Source organism: Equus caballus, chromosome 15, assembly GCF_041296265.1.
Source record: "Equus caballus isolate H_3958 breed thoroughbred chromosome 15, TB-T2T, whole genome shotgun sequence".
Lineage (NCBI taxonomy): Eukaryota > Metazoa > Chordata > Mammalia > Perissodactyla > Equidae > Equus > Equus caballus.
The window spans coordinates 35,449,715-35,468,506 of NC_091698.1; the positions used below are offsets into that span (position 1 = coordinate 35,449,715).

At 43.0% G+C, this 18,792-nt stretch overlaps 1 long non-coding RNA gene across 1 annotated transcript; it reads left to right on the top strand.

The window, feature by feature from the left end:
• Positions 1-1,864: 1,864 nt before the first annotated feature.
• LOC138917833 (uncharacterized) lies at positions 1,865-17,757 on the top strand. Its single transcript, XR_011426350.1, has 2 exons — positions 1,865-1,957; positions 17,497-17,757. It is a non-coding gene; the product is annotated as an uncharacterized lncRNA (long non-coding RNA).
• The last annotated feature ends 1,035 nt before the right edge of the window (positions 17,758-18,792 follow it).

Consider the following 18,792-nt stretch of genomic DNA (forward strand, 5'->3'; position numbering starts at 1 on the left):
GAGACATCTTGCTGTTGCTAGAAAGCAGGGATGCTTTCAAGGTGTCAAAACCCTAGTCAAAGACCTTCAGGAACATATTTAGATTTATTTAGCTTGCCGAGCAAGGAAGAGCTCATTCCAGGGGAACCTTGGGGTGTCTGGGTAAAAGGGAGTTGGGAGGGGCTTATTATAGGATTTGTGCTTAAGCTGAATGATTTTGTCAGTAAGAAAGCAAAAATCACTCAGAGATCTTTTTTCCTCTAACTGCATTATGGCTTTGACTATGTTGGTTAGAAATTGTTTATCATAGCTTAACAGCCACTAGGCTGATTTTTACTGTCTCAGAAATGTTCAAGGAAATGCTAAAACAATAAAGGAACCGGGGCTGGCCCCGTGGCCGAGTGGTTGGGTTCGCGTGCTCCGCTGCAGGCGGCCCAGTGTTTCGTTGGTTCGAATCCTGGCCGCGGACATGGCACTGCTCATCGAACCACGCTGAGGCGGCGTCCCACATGCCACAACTAGAAGAACCCACAATGAAGAATATACAACTATGTACCAGGGGCTTTGGGGAGAAAAAGGAAAAAAATAAAATCTTTAAAAAAAAAAAAAATAAAGGAACCAACTTAAAGGGACTCCTACTGGCTGAGACAACTTAAGTTTCAAAAAGATAATGATAATTATGATCATTAAAACTACGAGATCATTAAGATACTCAAAATGGAAAGTTAATATGAAGTATACAAAATGTAGCTGTAATAAAAAGGTAAATATGATAAAATATATTTAATTTTTATTGATTACATAAGTTTCCAATTAGAAACTTATGTGGAAACTAGTTTCCACAGACAGACATTTAATACCTACATGTTAAGATATGTCAGCCATCTAAAGATTATGTAACACATCACTTCTGAGAAAGCAATGCTGGGCTTCAAAAGTTTAAACCCTGTCTGAAAGGCAGAGACTTAAAAGTCTCATGATGTAAGAAGTAAAACTTTATTATGAACAGGGGCTCAGCCTAATGCCTCAAGTCTTGGGTTTTAATCACAGTGGTCTACACAATCAGGGTTCTTGGCCAATTGAGATCCACCAGCAGTAAAATTCCAGAGCCCACCATTTCAGCTGGTCTGAGATGAGATTCCTTTTCTTTTGTGACTGGTAAAAACTTCAGCCCTGGGAAACCTTGGTAACATAAAAACAAAACTCCCAGGGAGGAAGATGCATAAGAATGTAGGATAAGATTAGACTCCATCTTGACTGGAGCACCTTAGTAACCGGTTTAAAGGGAGAGTGTAATAAAAATTATTTAGAGCATTGTTTTATTTTTTGTATTTTGCTTGATTTTTCTAATATGAAATATTAGAATCCTAATTTTAATTAAACTGTTTAGCACATTTTATTAAATAAGTGTGTAACCGATTATGGTGGTCCTCCCTTATCCACGGTTTCGCTTTCCTTGGTTTTAGTTACCTGCAGTCAACAGTGGTCTGAAAATGTTAAATGGGTGAGAGAGAGAGAAAGACCACATTCACTTAACTTTTATTACACTGTATTTTCCTATTTTATTATTAGTTATTAATCTCTTAGTGTGACGAATTCATAAATTAAACTTTTTCATAGGTATGTAAATATAGGAAAACCCCATACATATGGTTCAGTAGTATCCACAGTTTCGGGCATCCCCTAGGGGTCTTGGAACACACCCCCCACAGATAAAGGGAGATTACTTTAGTAAGCCTGGGGAAATCGAATTTGTTAGATTCCAAGTCCAGATAGTAGTTATGAAAGTGCTGTGTAAAAAATTAGAATGGTGGTTGTTTACTCCTTGAAAAGAATGTTAATTTTTTAATGAAGTCATAAAATTACCAAATTAGGCATTAACTAATAGTAATGAATATTCCTCTTTCTGTCCAGAATTTTCTCAGACGTCAAAGAGTCTACCAACACAGCGGAGGTGAGGATGTCATAGAACTGAAAAGTAAGTGTTGAAGAATCATTAATCCCTTGTCTTTTGAGATGTTTCCAGAACAAAGGTTCTTCTCTGAGATCAGCCCATCATCTCCTTCCCCTGAGAATCTTGTGATTGCATCGTCTTGGCCATAAATAATTAGGTTAGAGGAGATGATGTTTGTTTTGCTTGTTTCCCTACTGATCACAAACTGGTACCCTCAGGATCAGGCAGAAAGAAGTGGGAGGTGACAAGGAAGATTCTGCTGAGAGCTGTCCACAGAAAAGGGTCAGTCTGGGTTAACTCAATCAGTCAGCATCCTCCCACTCCCTATGGCTCTCTTTATATAAAAATCATACATTGCAATGCCCTGAAGTTCCCAACCCAGCATGAGTTCCCAGGGGACAACCCCATTTGCCAGCTAAGGGACAAATCTGCTGCCACTTATGTCTCTTTAGCTAGAAATGTAAGGGAGGTTGGTAAAGTAAGAATTTATGTGGGTGTTTGCTGCTCTGGAAAAAACTTGGGCCATTTAATAAGGAAGACAAGAAAGATGGATATTGGGTGACCAATTGCAGTGTCTGCTATAGGAGTAATCAATTTCCTAAAAGAGGTGTAATCTTCCAATTCCTCAGGAAAAGAAAAGAAAAATGGTACACAGAGGGAAAAACCCCTGCAGGTACTTTCCCAGGAGTGGACCAGGCAGATAGAGCATTTGGATGCGGGAAGATGAATCTTTTGTGATTTTGGGTTGGCCTGTGGCAGATATAGTCATCAATTGTGCACTCTCAGAGCCCTGGACTTTATCTACTATCAGCAATTTCTCTCCCTTTATCCTCTCACACTTCCCCTATCTCAGAGGAAGAAAAGACCTGCTGGCTGTTGAAGTCGTTCTTGCAGCCTGCCTCCTGGACCCCATCCATCCTGTTTCTACCGCATCCTTGTCTCTCTGTGTGCCTCTGCCTCTGTCACTCTGATTCTCCATCTCTCCCTTCCTCCTGCATTCAGACATTTGTATGTATCCCTTTGTAAAATATGAAACCCTCAGCCTGATGTTCGACCCACCCGTATATTTTTTCTATTGTTCTTTTTATTGTGAAATACTTCAATTTTGTGGCGCACACCCACAGTTTCCTTACTGTTTCTGGCCCTAGAAATTTGGAGTCTCCCATTTCACTACTTTATTAAACCTGCTTTTGGGAGGACACCCCAGATTTCTTCCTATCCAAATTTAACGAATTTTTAAAAGCTTTTATTAGCACGTCTACCTCCTGCTGTAACAGGTAATCTTGACTTTGTTCTCTTCCTGAAGGGCTTTCCTCTTGGGTTTTCTTCTTTCTTTCATGATAACTTTCTTACTAGCTCTTCTCTCTTCCCCAAAGTGCAGATATCCTGGGGGCCATTTTTTTCTACCTTCTCTTCTGTCTTTAGAGAAAAATCACACAAAGAGTTCACTGAGTCTTGAATTTCTGTTGCAGGTTCCCAATCAGCACCCGCCTCTAATTCTCTTGTCCCTCCTTTACTCTAGTTTCACATTCTCAGTTGCTGTGAGAGATTTCCACTTCAAAGTCCCACAACCATTTAAAGCCGAATTCATCTCTTGCAAACCATTTCCCCTTCTCGTTGTCTCCATTTCTAACAGCGTGGCCGTGTTTTTCCCCATCAACTCTGGAATCAGACAAACAGAAATCCAGCTCTGATACTCACCTGCTGAGGGACTTTGGGCAAAATATGTCACTTCACTACATCTCTGTTTTCTTACCTACAAAGTGAGGGTCCCTACCTCAGAGGGCCTGGTACTTCTTGTGTGGTTGTTATCTGTTTACAAATATTCAGTGCTTTCCTCCTAGGTAAATGGAAGGGCTGTACTACCCCACTCCATTGAACTCAGGGTGGCTATATGACTTGCTTTGGCGAATGAAATGTGTGTGGAAGTGACAAATGCATTGTTAGAAGGGAACTTCAAAAGCCGTGATCCTTTTCCCTCTGCCACAACAACCAGCAGTGTTCCCAATGGCGACTTCTCTGTCTCTTGGGAGTAAGAGTGACCTGGGGCAGCACCTCACCAATCCTTGATGGATGTGTGATGTTAGTCAGAAATAAGCCTTTGTTGTTCAGAGGCACTGAGGTTTAGGGCTGTTTTGTTACTGTGGCATAAGAGAGCCTATAGTGACTGTTACAGCCCCGCACTAAGAACGAGACAGTAGTTCTTGACTTCTCGGAGCTTACCTGAGTGGGGAAGAAAAACTCTAGAAAGTTATTACATCAGGCTTTTCTGACTGGGGAAGCTCTTGTCCTCACAATTCAGCCTTTAATACTGTCAAATGCTATTAGTTCTCTGACAGAAAGCTTCCCTTTTGCCTAACCCAAGTCCTTGCAGTTGCCATTAAAACCTTTACTTGACTTCAGTCACTCTCAAGCATAAGCATGCACCCAAAGCACCTGGAAGGTTCATTAAAACAGAAGTTTCTGGGCTCCATCCCCAGAGATTCTGACTCAGTAGGTCTTGGGTGGGGCCTAGGAATTTGCATTTATTTATTTATTTTCTTTTTGAGGAAGATTAGCCCTGAGCTAACATCTGCCGCCAATCCTCTTCTTTTTGCTGAGGAAGACTGGCCCTGAGCTAACATCCGTGCCCATCTTCCTCTACTTTATATGTAGGATGCCTGTCACAGTATGGCTTGCCAAGCAGTGCCATGTCCACACCCGGGATCTGAACTGGCAAACCCCGGGCTGCCCAAGTGGAACGTGAGAACTTAACCGCTGTGCCACTGGGCCGGCCCCCAGGAATTTGTATTTCTAACAAATTCCTAGATGATAGTGATGCTGCTGTTCCAGGGATCACACTTGGAGAGCCAGCATTTTACCAGTTCTGGTTCTTAAGGAAATGGAGCACCCTCATCTTTTTTTGTGCTCGACTTTGTATACTCACTAGTTAATGGTAGGTCTGGCTTCTGTCTTCAAGGGCAGTGTTTATGCAACAGTGGGGAGGGATAAACTATTGAGACCACTTGGGAAGAAAAGCCACAGCAGCAGGAGGGGGGACATTTAGATTCCCTGGGGGCTTTGTGACAATACCAGGGCCAAGGCAAATAAAACCCTCAAGATGGCCTCTGAGTCCACAAAGCAGTTCAGCATTGCTTTTATTGCTGAGTGAGGGCGCCACACTGCCCCTGCCGAGAGCTGATCCTAGCAGGAAAAAGTGGGATTCAGCCTCCTCCAGAGCATCAACCTCCCACCTGCAGCTCTCTGCTCACAGGAAAGGAGCTATCTTTGCAGAAGAACTGGGTCCCGACAAAAATCAACTATCTGGTGTAGACTGAACTGTGTTGAATTAGCCATAGACATAGGTTTGTAGACTTTCTTAGGACAAAACAGAAGATCTTGGGGCAATTTTCATCTAAAGTGCAGGCAATGCACTATGTCTTAAATGTCCAACTCTTTCCCTGCTATTCCATAAGAACACTAACCACTGATGCTCTTTAATCCAAATAACTTACTTTCCTTCTAAAATTTGTGGTTCTTCGAACAACAATAAAGATAACTAGTTTTTGCTACATCCCAGACACCACGTTGAATCCTTTTATTCTCATTATCTTATTAAATCCTAACTTCTACACTTTGATATAGGCATTGTTATTCTCATTTTTTATAGTCAAGAAGCCCAAGGCCCTGGGAGGTTACCAGAATGCGCCGTGTTACCCAGCCAGTAAATAGCAGCATTGAAGCATGAACTCTGGCTGTCTGATTCCATGCAGTTAATCACTGCGAACAATACATGACAAACCCAGGTTAGGTTTACCATTAAACTTGAAATCCTTTCTTTCCTTCTAGGCATTTTCCAACTTCCCCTTCTGTGTCAAAAGCACCCAGAACAGGATCAGTAGGTGACAGAATGAGCTGGGGCAGGGGGGTGCTATGAAAATAACTCTAGGCAGATTTGTCTCCAAAATTAACTCTTGTTTTTGACTCTGAAACAAAATGAGGAGTTTTCATCTTCAGGCTTTTGGCTGGCATTCCAGACTCGTGCTCTGACTTTTACTCCTTTCTGATGTTATTAATGAAGGCCGGAACCCTCACATATTTGCCTCATTACTCAGTAAGATACTTTAGCCAAATGTTAGGTCAAGGCCCTCAGTCTGAGATGGTGTAAGATGATGGTTTAGGAAAATTTTTTTCCCCAATGACAATACCTTTCTTCAAACAATATCTTACCTGATACCCCAGTATATAAAAGGTATAATAACGATGCTGCTGGAGTTGGTCCTCTCCTTCGCTGACCCTTCCCTCCAGTCTGGTGGCTCTAAGGAGATCCAGGAACACCTGGTTCCGATGGTCAGCCCTCTCAGAGCACGGACCGCCAGGCTTCCTTATGCCGGCACCACTGACTACATATTGAATGGACATTCAACCAATCTTCGGCTCTCAGCTCTCCCTTTACCTCCTAGTTCAGACCTACCTGGTGCTGCCAGGTCCTGAGCCTTTTGGAATTCTTCAGGATAAATGAATTTGCCCCTTACTTTCCCATAGTTCCAGCCAAGTCAGCTTCAACTTGTCTATCTGTTTCTCAGCTTTTATGTATGTATGTCTATATACATGCATTATAGGTATATAGTTGCTCTTCCCATTATTTTGTGGGATTATGCCTTTAAAAACCCATTCATGGTCATTTTAGCAGAGTTTTGAGAGGGGAAAAGGGGATCCTTTAATCAGAAGCCATCATTAACTCTTTAAATCCTGCCTTTCCGCCTATTCCTTCCATTCTCTGCTTCTGCACGCCTGGGCCTATGTGGGTGGGCCATAGTCTATTCTCCCATGTATCTCATCTTCTAATTCATATTGTAAAAATCTATTTTCCACGTTGATATGCTCTGACAGTTTCTTAATATTTTCTTCCCATTTGCTGCACTGTCCTTTCCTACTGAGATTATTTTACTGCTGTGATTACAGTTTAATTTTCAGCATTCCTAATCCATTCTTTTGAAAATCTTTATCTGTTCTTGATTCATAATTGATTGTGTGTTTTTTTTTTAAAGATTTTATTTTTTCCTTTTTCTCCCCAAAGCCCCCCGGTACATAGTTGTATATTCTTCGTTGTGGGTCCTTCTAGTTGTGGCATGTGAGACGCTGCCTCAGCGTGGTCTGATGAGCAGTGCCATGTCTGCGCCCAGGATTCGAACCAACGAAACACTGGGCCGCCTGCAGCGGAGCGCACAAACTTAACCACTCGGCCACGGGGCCAGCCCCCATAATTGATTGTTTTTGTTGCCTAATTTGTTTTTCTCGGTGTATGGATACTAGTCATTCCTTTGTCTCATTGAAGATTTAAATCATACTATTTTAAAGTCATCTTTTACAGAAGAATGCATTATTATTTAGAATCCTGTAAAAGGGAATTCTCTCATTTGTTCAATTTGTTGGCTATCTTTTCTGACATTCGTTTTGCTCACCTGATTTGGAATTTTAGTTTGTGAGTTGAGGGTGGGTGGTTTATAGGTATGATTTTCTTCTTCTTGTGTTCATCCCACTCTTACCAAAGGGCCCACAGGTCAGAATCAGAGTTATGCTGATGACTTAGTGGTCTCTGTCTCTAGGGACATTGCAGATCTAACTCCCGAGTCTGCAGGTAGCTGCCTCTGCTTTCTCTTTCCTTCCTGGGCAGCATCGTGTTGCAGCCGTGGCCCCAGCACTGGTCACAGCCTTTTGTTCTTCTCTCCAGGTAATAGGAGGGGAGGCCAACCCCAGTTTTACTCCAGGGGCCTGGCTTTGGTCTCCCAACATCCTTGGGAACCAATTTCTCTTCCAAGCCCAATCGATCTAGAGCTTCAGCTCTTCAGCTGTTTCTGTGTTGTGCTGTCATTGTTCTGTTTCAATCTCACCTTCTCTGTAGCATAAACCCTGTTCTATTTATACTGTTTGTGAGTGAGGTTAGGGCATGTCTATCGTTTTGGGAGTTGGTGAAGGTTCTGCATGAAATCATTGAGCCATCTTGCCCAAAAATCAGGTCCTTTATAGTATGAAAATATGCGAGACATACCTTCCTCTTGCTAATATTTATACCTTTTTAAGCATAACTTCCATGAATTATTGGGCTGACAAACTTGTGTCCCTTTACCATAGACCCCTTCTCAAATCTTTCCTAGAACGAAGTTTAAGGAAAGTAGGAAGTGAAGGGGGGAAGGACACTCTGCTCTGCCACAAAATAAGTAACTACTTTTTAGGTCACCATGATTAATTAACATTGATTTATTTCTAAATTTAAGGTTTTGTAGTTTGAAACCTTTAAAGGTCTTGAAGTGTTTAGTTCTTGGACTTTAGTTGTCTTCAAGGCCTAACTCAAAACTTGTTCCTCCTCCGTGAAGCTTTTCCTCCCTGCCTGGACCTCCTCCGCGCCTATGCTTTTCCCTGCTGTTACATGCAGACACGGGCACTTCATTATGCACTTTTTGGGGGTGGGGGCACGTTGAGCTATAATTGTTCTGTGTGTTTCAGTCTCACCTCCTCAATAGTGTAAGTCCTACAAGAGCAGATTGTGTCTTTGCCTACTTTTGTGAGCACATTGTGATGGTTTCTGGAAGAATAAATGCTTACTGAGTACGGATTTATTTTCTTGGAGCTGCATGGGATGGTTCCAGCCGGGATTGCTAGCCTGGGTCTGCTGATTCGGACATGTCTCTCAAGTTTGTACCTCCAAGACCAGAATTCATCTTGTCATCTATTTCATGTCTCCAGTGCCTTAGGGTGCTGGTTTATCAGAGAATTATGGGATTGGGAGGGACATTAGGGACATACAGCCAGTGGTTCCTAAATGTTTTCTTAGTCAGGGAACCCTGCCTTCAAAAACCGTAATATAAAATGGGTAAAAGAGATGGGGGTAAAGCTGTCCTTGTTACATGGGGTCTGGGGGAGACACAGACTCACCTTTGCCTCCGCGCCCTCACCGTTCTCTCTGCCTCTCTGGATGTGACTCAACGTGTGACTGGAGAATCAAGACTCTACAAAGCACATCTGAAAACCTATAATCTACTCCATACCCCTTATTTGAATAAACTGAGACCCACGGAGGAAGAGTAGCTTGTTCAAAGTCTCATGGCTGGTAGCAGCACCTGATTTAGGACTGGCTCTTCATCCAACTCTCCTCCTACTGCCTTTTCCACTCTACTGTGGTCTCCTAACAGAGATAGAAAGAAATGGAAGTTTAAATTGGACCGTTAACCCAAAGTTTACTGTATTCCCTCCCTTTTATGGCATACCTCCAGACACTCGCTCCTGTGCTGAGCCCCAGATGGCAGAGGCTGCTCAGCCAGGTGTCAAACCCACTGGCTTAGTCATTTGGGGCAGAGCACCTCCTGAAGACTCGTGAGAAGGCCTGGCTTCATTCGGCCTTCCAGAAAGCATTTCATTGAGTGTCTGTCAAAGTCTAGCCATTTAACTTGCCTATTCTTCCTTCCAGTCTCCATTCAGCTTCTGACTCACCCGCAATACCCCAGTCCAGGAGACCTTTGCTCTGAGCAGATGGGGGGATCTGGAGGGATTCAGGTACTGGGTGAAGAGGCGAGAAGGTGTAGAAAGGTGTTGGGTTATGTGATTTCTTACGTTTTGAGGAAAGATTCTCTGAACTTCCCAATGTTTTTTAAAGTTGAATATACTAATATTTTATCAGCAAGTCAGAGACCAAAGGAATTTTAAAAATATATTCATAGAAAAGTCAATAGTTAGATTTCTTAAAAGAAGTCAAAAATCTTCAAGATACAGAAGAAAATCACGATAGATAACAGCTGTTAAGCTTTCACATATCATTCAGCTAAATTAATGAACACATTTAGATGGCACGACCATCTGAAAGGTACTTTAAAGGATATCATCTCATTGAATTTTCACACCACCGCCAAGAAGAAGGTATTATTAGAACTATTTTACAGAAGAGTAAATTGATGCTGGGAGCAGATAAATAATTTGCCCAAAGTCATGCAATTTAAAGGGGTGAAACCAGGCCCCAAATCCAGATGCTTCTGACTCCAGATTTCATATTCTTTTATGCCCTTTAAAAGGCTGAACAGTGGACAGGACAGACCATTGATCTGAGCCAGACTGATAGCTTTTATGTACAGTGATGCCTCATTAATCTCATATTACTGGGGAATGAACTGTTCTATCTAAGTGAATATTTCATGTAATGGGAGCTTTAAGCACTAAAGCTTAACATAAAACTTAACCATTTTGAGGGGAATCTTTCTGGCTTGTGTTAGATATTTTTGTTCTGGAGGTCACTTTCTGTGCTAGCCCCATTTTCTCTGTCCCCGATGTTGTCTGCCATCTGCAGAGCCAACCCTGCCCAGGCTTGGGGCTGATGAAACCATGGGCCTGGGTGCGCATGAGTAGTCTCTACCTCTGCGGAAAGAGGAATGTGAGTTTGGGGCTCCAGTCACTTATTGAAATGTGGACGGATTCAAGCCCCTGAGTGCCTCTGTGATCACTGAGCTCTGGCTACTCAGTCTTACACCATCACGTGCCTGAACAGCAGATGTTATTGGGCTCTTTCGTGAGCACCCGCTGCTCAGTTACCCACCGAGAGACTGGGAGACTGAAAGGCAGGGCTGATTAGTGTCTAGCAGACTGGAAGCCTAACCCATGCCCTTCCTGGCCATTTTTCCTGAAATAGAGCCCTGCTTCAACAGTCTTGATATTTTTGGGCCCCTTAGTTAATGTCAGCCCTCAGGTGATGTCAAGAAGCACAGTCTCCAGTGTATTTTCATTGCATCTTGCCTCACCCCTTTGGACACGGCCCCTTGGACTTTGGTGATAGTTCAGGTCATCTTGGGTTTGCTGGTCTGGTCAATTTTCCTTAGTCCTCATACTATGGTCATTCTGACTTGAATGCAGCATGCTCCACTTTTTATGTGAAAACTTCCAGCATAAACAATAGCTTGGATCAAGCTATTTATGACAATCTGATTTCTTTTTCTTTTTTTTTTTTTTGAGGAAGATTAGCCCTGAGCTAACATCTGCCACCAATCCTCCTCTTTTTTTTGCTGAGGATGATTGGCCCAGAGCTAACATCCGTGGCCATCTTCCTCTACTTCGTATGTGAGACACCTGCCACAGCATGGCTTGCCAAGCGCTGTGTGGCTCGGCGCCCAGGATCTGAACTGGCGAACCCCAGGTCACTGAAGCGGAACGTGTGTACTTAACCGCTGCACCTCTGGGCCAGCCTCTGATTTCGTTTTCAAAGTCACTTCTACCAAAATCCAACAGAATTAGAGAGCTGTTAAAGGAAGAAAACCAAAAACCAAGACAAACCTGGAGATTCTCTGCTCTACTCCTCCCTAGACTCTTTTGAGTTGAATGCTAGTCCTTGATTTATCAAATTTTATCATTTTTCACTTTTTATTGGCTTCTCTTTATGAAGATGAGGATTTCATATCCTTAGATGATCCAATATCCTTGCTTTCCCTCCTGATTTCCAAATATAATTACATCAAAATTTTTGGTTAAAGCAATGTAAAATGTTTGCCTAATTTCTGGTTAGTATTTTTTTTTTTTTTTGTGAGGAAGATTGCTCCTGAGCTAACATCTATGCCAATCTTCCTCTACTTTTTGTATGTGGGATGCCACCACAGTATGGCCCGACAAGCAGTGTGTAGCTCCGGTCCCAGGACCCGAACACTCAAACTCCAGGCCACCGAAGCAGAGTGCATGAACTTAACCACTGTGCAACTGGACTGGCCCTAATTTTCTGTTTAGTATTTTGTGATTACATTTCCTTTCCTGTTCAAAGTATTTTGCTTCCTGAAATTATTAATTCCCTCATTTCCCCCAACCTGTTTATTTGTTTATGTTCTTATCACTAATTATTTTCAAACTTTCCAACCCCGGTAACTATCATTTCCCATCCAGCCAGAAGCATCAGCTTTTCTTCGTTCTTAGAGATGTTCCTCTGGGGGTCCTCTATCCTCTGGCTCCCATCTGGCCCCACTGTGCTCTGGGCATGCTGTACTTGTGGGCTCCTGGCCCTTCTTTTCCTCTCTGTCCCAAGATGTATTTCTTGTTTCCTAAACCCCACATCTTTCTCTTCCTTGATTTCTACCCAGATTTCAGTAGAGAATATCCTTCAGTAGCTTCTTGAGAAAGCAGGCATGAGAAATATGTCTTGAGACCCTCAAAGTCTTAATATGTATCGCTCTCTCTTCACCCTTAATTGATAATTTGGCTGAGTGTAGAATTCTGGGATGCAAATTTTCATTCAGAATTTGAAGCTATTGCTCCGTTGACATAGATTGAGTGTGTTATTGAGAAATCTAATGACATTTATATTTCCAGTATTTGGTATGTGAACTCATTATTTATGACTTGAAGATGTTAGTTTCTTCTCTTTATCTCCAAAGCACTGAAATTTCACAGCAATGTAACTTGGTATGGGGAATCTTTTTATTTATTATGCTTTATGTTCCATAGCTTCTTTTAATCTGAATACTCATGTCTCTCAGTTATGAGAAATTTTTGGAGCATCACTATTTTGATGATTTTCTGTTTATTTCACTCTGTTCTCTTTTTCCGAAACTGTTTCACAGCGGTTAGACTTCGTGGACTGATCAATACTCAAATTTCCTCTTATCTTTATCGTTTCTCTCTTTTTTTTGTTCTACTTTCTGAGAGAGTCCTTTGACTTTACATTTTAAAGTTTTTATTGAATTTTTTTGTTGAATCTTTTATTTCAAGCATCATATTTTCAAATTTTATGCTTTCTAATTTGTTTCCTATTCCTTAAAAATTATGGCGTCCTCTTCTTTTGGCGCGGATGAACATTTTCTCTTACCTCTCTAAGGAGATCAGTTACACACATTCAAAGTTGTCTTCTCCCTTCACCGACTTCATTTCCTCTGAGTTTCTTTCGTTAGTGTGTTTTGGTCTGGATTTTCCTTATTAGATGCTTACCTCCAGTGTGTTTTGTCTGCTTGTATTTGAAAATATTATATTGAAATATTATATTGGAGCAGACTGGTCGCATTTTGGGGAAAAGGCAGGGCTTGTCAACTGTGATGTGGCTGGATGGGGAGCCAGCCATTGATGGGAAAACTCTGCACAGAGTGTAGTCTCTGTAAATCCTGAGTGTTGGTATTTAGAGATCTTTTTCCTGGGTGTATTCTGTTTCCCTACCTAAGAATCCTCCAGTTTCCTGCCTGGGAGGGGGCATCTCCCTAAGCGGCCAGTGTTGTTAGAGTCCAGAGAGACAAAGGCACCAGGGCCTGACTATCCTGTATGTAGACTTCCATTCATCCCCTAGTTTTTAGACGTGTGCCCCTCCCTACCATCCGCTGGGGTCCTGGGGCTGGACCTTCTCTGGACCCTTTCCTCTGTGGAATAAACGTCCAGTTGTCTGCCAAGGAGGGAGAGGGAAACTGACAGTTTAACTACCTTCTTAACAGAATTTAAGCGAATCTTCTCATTTGCAGCTCCTTATGCCCCTTGTCTGAGTGCCTCTGATTTCTGTGTCTTTCCAGGGATCTGAGGCCTGACCTGCCTGGCTTCTCATTGGCTTCCTTCAGCAGGCCCTTCCTGTTCTGCTTTATTAGCTCTGACCATTTCATTTGATGCTTTCTAGCCTGCAAATGTTGGCTGACATCTCTCGTTCACTGTGGATCCTGTCCTTTCCTTTTCCTTGTGGAGATCACACACACACACCCCCCCCCCCCCCCCACACACACATCACTTTACTCTCATTCTAAGTAGAGTATTAGGAGGGAGTAGAGATAAACACGTGTATTCAATCTACCATGTTTAACCAGAAGTAATCACATGCCATCTTAATGAGAGTTTGCTGAGCATAGTTTAAATTTTCCTTGCTGGCTTGGCCACCCACATGGGTATTAATTGCAGGGTGTAAAACAGTCTTTAAGAAGCTCTCTGGACGTGCATGGCTATATGTAGCTATACTAAGTGTTCCCCAACCACTGTACTTAAAAAAATTGTGCCTGCTTTTTGTAAGTATTGCTTTCATTCATTCATTCAACATTTAGAGGTTTTTTCAAATTTTTAAAATTTCTTTTGCTTTTTGGTGAGGACGATTGGCCCTGAGCTAACATCTGTTGTTGATCTTCCTCTCTTTAAATTTTTTTTTCCTCCCCAAAGCCCCAGTACATAGTTGTACATCTACTTGCAGGTCATTCTAGTTCTTCTATGTGGGATGCTGCCACAGTGTGGCTTGACAAGTGGTGGGTAGGTCCGTGCCCATGATCTGAACCAGTGAACCTCAGGCTGCTGAAGCTGAGTGGGTGAACTTAACCACTCGGCCCCGGGGCTGGCTCTCATTCAACATTTATTATGCGTATACTATGCTCCTGACACTGGGAATATAGCAGTGAGCTGGATAAAGTCCTACCCTCTTGAAGTTTTCTATCTGTTTTGTCCTTTGGGCTTTCACTTGTTTTTGTCAGTGTTCTTGCCCGTTTCTTCCAGCTTGCCCCTTCTAATGTGTTGTGAGCCTAGCAAATAGGGCAATCAAGTTACTAGGCCAGCGTATGAAGGAGGAATAAACTGATCCTGAGCATGGGGCTACCAGGTTCTGGGAGGTATAAAATGAATAGATTTTGTAACGGCAACTTATACCTTTCATGGATCTCTTCTTTCTTTCTTTTTTTCTTTTTTGCCCTACTTTTGATTCATGGCTGTATTTTTGATAGTTAAAATAGTCAGAAAAGGGGCTTCTGAGTACAGAAATTGTTTAGGATCAAAGACTGTTAGAGCTGGATGATATCTTTGAGGGCACACAATAAAATCTTTCATTTCATAGTCGCAGTAGTCCCTGCCTAGGGAGGGAGGGAGAATTGCTCAAGGTCACACAGTTAGCAATTGGCCAATCCAAGGCCAGAAGCCAGGTCCCTGGGGGCTTTGCACTAAGAAACGCTCAGATTTATAATCTTAAGAAGCATGCATGGAAAATTAGCTGCCAGTCAGATCATAGGAAATGACACTGGAGACGAGGCTGCCTCTTCGGAAGGAAGGAAGCGAATCTCATTAGAATACCAGGGCTCTTCAGCTTGAGCCATCCCAAGGCTGGAGCAGGAGGAGCTGTAATATCTGCACCCCTCTTATGTGGAATGTAATTACATTTTCACTTCAGCTTAACTGGAAAAAGCACTGGAATTTACATCACACGTGGTTTTTACGTGTTTTCTGCTGATCGCTGCTTAACAAGCTGTTTCACTGGAGAGGTTTGTTAGTTTTAATAGCCCTTAAATTACTTACGGCAATTACCTGCATCACTTTCAACTCCATGGAGGTTATTAAAATGCTCTCATGGCAACTGTAAAGAAATATAAAAATAGGTAAAGATAAAATGATACCCTTTCCCTGAAGGCATTTGCTGGGACTGTATTTGCATTGCTTTTATACAGAGGGGCGCATTTAGTTCACGATAAATATCCTAACCACTGAGGCTTAATCCACCTAAAAGCAGACATACCTCATTTTAAAAATTGTTTTCTCAGGGGCCAGCCCAGTGGCATATGGTTAAGGTCGTCCGCTCTTCTTCGGCAGCCCAGGGCTCACGGGTTCGGATCCTGGGCATGCACCTAGCACCACGCATCAAGCCATGCTGTGATGGCGTCCCTCATAAAATAGAGGAAGATTGGCACAGATGTTAGCTCAAGGCCAATCTTCCTCAAAAAGAAAAAAAAAGTTTCTTTTCTCATCCCACCAGGTTTATTCCAGCACTAGCCTCACAGAGGCAACTGGAAAATATTTTGGTTGAATTTAATAAGCATTTGTTGAGCCTCTAGCATATGGCAGCCACTGTGCCAAGTAATGTTACATATACTGTTTCATTGGAGCTCAAAGAACTTCTGCGAGCTATGTGATATTATACCCACTTTACAGACAAGAAAACTTGGGATTATAGAAGTGAAGTGAAAAATCACAAAATCACATGGCTGGTCAGTGTGGTTGATGGGATTCAAATTCAACCTCAACTCCAGCAAGATTTGTACTGCATCACGACTACCACCTACTAGTTAGACGGCCTTTCCTGTAAGCAGAGCCACTTCTGTGGGGTTGTTAGCAGGATTCAGGGGAGGTTTTCTGTCCCATCCAGTCCTGAAATCCCATTTCTTGTATTCCTACAGACCAAAGCACTTTCTTTCTGGGATTCTCTTGCAGAAATGTAAACCCGAATTTGGAGAAAGCTTTACGTGAGTTTGTACCCTCTAGTGAATTGCTACTCAAAGTGTGGTCCCTGGGCCAGCAGCATTAGCATTGCCTGGGACATGCCAGAAAAGTAGAATCTCAGGTCCAAGCCCAGACCACTGAGTCAGAATCCATATTTTCACAAGATCCAGGTGACTTGTATGCACATCGAAGTTTGAGAAGCACTGCTCCTGTATGAGGGAGTTCGCCAGAGACTTCTTTTTCTATTTGAGAGTATTGATCATTTGGAGGCGTGGACTGAGAGGAAGAGACAGCACCCAGCAGGGGGAGAATCCTGCTGCATGGAAGGACTGTGTTTGGATCCCAGCTACGTTCCCATCTTGTCCAGACCTGCTCCAAGTCACTAGCACGGGAAGGAAGTAGTCAGTGTGTACGCACGCTGGGGTGATTTTCGTATGATGCCTGTTGTGATTCTCCTTAGAAATGATCCTCAGCATTTTCATGTGAAATGGGTGGATGTGTTTCTGCCTTCTGTGGTAAGACCTTCCCAAACCATGCCCCTATAACCTTTTACAATTTTTATCCTGTCTTTTCCCTGAGCTCCAATCTTTATCTCTGACTTATTTCTGAGCATCGTAATCTGAACGTCCCATAGCAGCTTCTAACTCCAAACACCTAACTCCAAACACATCCCTTTCCCTCCTTTCCTTTGATGTAGCTGGTTTTATTTATTTATTTATTTTTTACCAGTGGTTAATAGTGACATTGATTTGCTAATCCAGTCAATCATTCTACTGAGAGTTATTATGCAGCCGCTGTGAGTTGGTCACTTTGACGGTCTTGTTCTTCAAGACTGACACTCCAACAGGACAGAGAAACACGTAAACAAGCAATCACACTGCGGTGTGCTGAGTGTTACATTAGGCTGCACTGTTCAATTCAGCATCCAGAGCCACACGTGGCGACCGAGCACTTGGAATGTGGCTGGTCTGAGCTGAGTGGTGCTCTAGGTATAAAAGACACACTGTATTCCCAGGACTTAGAATGAAAAAAAAAAAAAAAAGAGAATGTAAGATATCTCATTAATATTTTAAAACTGTTGATTACATCTTGAATTGATACTGTTTTGGATATCTTGGGTTAAATAAAACGTATTGTTAAAATTAGGTTCACTTGATTCTTTTTTAATGCAGCAACTAGACAATTTATAATTTCGTGTGTGGCTAGCATTCTATTTCTGTTGGGCCGCGCTCCATCACGGGTTCTGGGGTGAAGCAGAACCTCGGAGTCAGGGAAGGCATCAAAAGATGAAGAGGCAATAGGGTTTTCCAGGTAAAGGAGAGAATTCTCTATGGCTTTAGTGACCAGGAAGGCAGGCGAGTTGAAATGAAAGGAAATTAGCAGAGCTATTGCTTTTCTGTTACTAGCAACCATATCGCCACGAACGAGGTTTGGAAGCTTGGTGCTGTGTGCAGCCAGAGAACCAGACTCATCTCCCCCTGCAGTTACGTTATTGATGGAGCCCTACATCCGCCTGGTCGTCCCCGTGCCGGGCTTTCTGAGGAATCACCCCGACTCTCCTGCTCTCCCCTTGTAAGTGGAGCCCTTGCTACTGCCTGCAGGCTGCAGCATGAGAGAGTGAAATAAAACTCATTTTCAGCACGCGATGAAGGGCTGAGGATATTCAAGCTTTGCGTGTGATGTTCTGTTGTGTCCGCTAAATGGTGACTTAAAATCGATTATAACCAAACGGAAAGAGGCAAAAACTGCTGACTCCTGAGATTTCCCAGAGAGAGAGGGGACGCCGGGATTTCTCTCTCTCATTTTTCCCTCTTAGATAAAAGCTGGCTGTTGAGATCTCAGGCTTACCATGTGGTTGAGTTCTGAGGTGTGGGGCCTTTACAGTATTCGGGAAGCTTCTACCCCAAATGGCAATGAGGCCTGTGGGATCCCAGGTGGGAGAGGAGGCTGTCTCTCAGTTGAGCAGCAGCTGCCCTCACTGTTGCCTGTGGGTCTGTTCATCTCTCTCCTGTTTGGGGGAAAAACAGGGTTCCACTGGGAGGTCTCAGAACTACAAAAGAGGAAAGGATGAGCCGGGAGCCAGAGATCTCGGCATCATCCCAGCTGTGGTGCTCTAGATTCGCCTTTTAGCTTTAGAGGAAGATCCCTTAAGGCAGAATAAATTGAGATTTTACTTGTAGACTCAGAGCTGGCTCTGGACAAAATGCAAAGTGTATTCAGTATACATTTATCACATTATTTCTCTATGCCCGGCACAGCTTGGGGTGGGGGGAAAGGAAGGAAAACATCATAATCCTGTGAGATAGGTATTTTTGTCCCTATTTTATGGATGAGAAGACTGAGGTTAAAAGCCTTGCTCCTGATGGTCTTAAAACCAGGAGTTCACAGCTTCATCCTCTCCATGCCATAGCACCTGCCCGAGCCTTTGGCTTGCCCTCTCCATTTCCCCTCTGCTAAGGCCCCAGGGTAGACGTACTGCGGTCCCCAGAGGGCAGGGACCAGAGAGGCAGCAGAGACAGGCTCCAAGCACCCCTTCCCTCTCATTACGTGTTTTGAGGGGTAAGGTGTACAGGTCAGGTCTTGAGTAAGCATGCCTAGCAAGTCCCGCCCAATGTCCCCCTCAGACAGCACACAGACATTTTTTAGGTGACGTGAGGGGAAAGGCAGCTGACAACACAATTTTCCTTATTTTTATTCTTCTT